Genomic DNA, 2,233 nt, shown 5'->3' with positions numbered 1-2,233 from the left:
ATTTATTTGCCAGTGAAAGTAATAACAGGCTTATCAAAAGAGATATTATGTGGGCTGACGATGCACAAGAGAATGGACTGTTCCATCCCAAGAAAGAAGCTCCACCTTTAAAATTGATAAGAATGTTTTTTCTCATACCTCTATGATTATTATTTGGCATCCTACAATTGCCTGTTCATGTGTACCCTACTCAAGTCAGCATGGTATCTGGGGCTGAGTCTCTATAACCAAATACGTGAGCAGATCTTTATACTTAACCTATAAAACAAATGTAGGTGTCCTTCAAAAGATGAATATATAAAGAAAATGTGATATGTATATATGTATATATATATATATATATATACACACACACACACACACACACACACACACACACACAATGAAACATGACTCAGCCTTAAAGAAGAATAAAATGGCATTTACTGGTAAATGGATGGAGCTGGAGAATATTATGTTAAGCAAAATAAGACAATCCCCCCAAACCAAATTTCAAATGTTTTCTCTGATATCTTGATGCTAATTCACAATAAAGTGGAGTGTAGACAAGATTAAGTAGAAGTATGTGAAGGGAATGAAGGGGGTTTATGAGTAGGAAGTATAGTAGAATGAATCTCTTGGTTTTACATGATGTAGATTTACTTGGATTGTGTAATCATATATGCACATAAAGTAATACTGTCTGATTCATTCTATTATCCTTCCCTTTTTATATTTTATTTTGAGAGAGAATCTATCTAAGTGTCATAGGGCCTCAATCAATTTATGAGACTGGTTTTAAACTTGCAATCCTCCTTCGTCAGCTTCCAGAGTCGTGGAGATCACAGCAAGGAATAAGTTGTCCTACTGCTCAAGATAAATTAGGAAAGACTATACCAAAATAGGTGCTGTGGGAGCTGGTTTTTGAAGGATAAGTTGAAGTCTTTTGTGAGGCACAAAAACATTCTAGGTGCAGTAACCTGTATAGCCAAAGATTTATGGATGTAGCTTGTTTTGATGAAGGTCTCGTGTATTCTCATGTCAGCAGCTATGGTGCCATGAACAATTAAGAAAATTAAATGCTAATGGCTTTGCTTGAGTTCAAATATCAAATATTACATAACATTGACATTATTGATTACACAGTGATATATTAATTTTTCCACCAAAAATGAACTAAGCATATGACAGAAGTCCCAGGCCAGATACAAAATCTAGGTCTGGCCACTCACCCCCAAAATCAAACACAAAGGGTAATTGTAAAAAGCAAGTAAAGAACTTTAATCTGTGTATCCACCCCAGGAAGATATAATTTTAGGCATGTCTTCAAGGTGTGGACTTGACCTGAAGGCTTTGATACAAGAATTAGAGCAGTGGGGAAGAAGTATGCATTGTTAAGCAATCCTGCCCAAACTTTAGTCTCATGGATCACTATCTCAGTTCTAGCACTGTGAGGTAGCTCCTGAGAAGTCCTAATCACTTGAAAGGGGTAAATTTTTACTTACTGCTCAGGATGTTCATCTACCAGACCTTGGATACTAGAAAGGAAATGTAGATGTCATGATATGATTTCTTTTGTTCAGGGAACACTCTCCTCATAGTGATTTGTCTACAAGGCTCTGCCATTTCTGGAAGGAATTGAAAAATGAATGAGAAATTCTAGGCACCACTCTGGGGCTCTGAAGAAAAGCTACTGTAAAAGTTGAGGATCAGGACTGGGGCTAAAGCTCAGTTGGTAGAGTGCTTGTCTTGCATGTACAAGGCCCTGGGTTGCATCCTCAGCACCAAATATACAAATGACACAAAACAAAACCCCCAAAGCTGACAATAAAATGTTCCTTCAATCTTGCCTCAATCTCCAAGGTGGTATCAGATTAGGTATATTTGGGACTAAACATTCTTATTTTGCTAATTTTTAGATAAACACTCCTTAAATGATTAACATGTTTTGTGCAAAGCTGTGTAGTCACAAATATTAGGTTAGTAAAGGATACCTAATGAAGGCAGAATACCAAGATTTATTCTTCTTTTAGTTACCCATTGGACAGGTGCTGGCCTCAAAGTTAATGAAATTACCAAAGGAAGTTGGTTTAAGTCAGTTGTTTAAAAGATCAAAGAAGGAGAGTGCATGATTCTTTGCCAACTGCAAAGAGGACACCTGACCCCTCTAATTCCAGAAGATGCATAGGTGGCCTTTCTACTGGCTGCATGACTGGCCCCACCTCCTTTCCTAGCACATAAATTGGCCTCACTG

Source organism: Ictidomys tridecemlineatus, unplaced genomic scaffold (genome assembly GCF_052094955.1).
Source record: "Ictidomys tridecemlineatus isolate mIctTri1 unplaced genomic scaffold, mIctTri1.hap1 Scaffold_769, whole genome shotgun sequence".
Lineage (NCBI taxonomy): Eukaryota > Metazoa > Chordata > Mammalia > Rodentia > Sciuridae > Ictidomys > Ictidomys tridecemlineatus.
Note: the sequence above shows the minus strand (reverse complement) of the source record.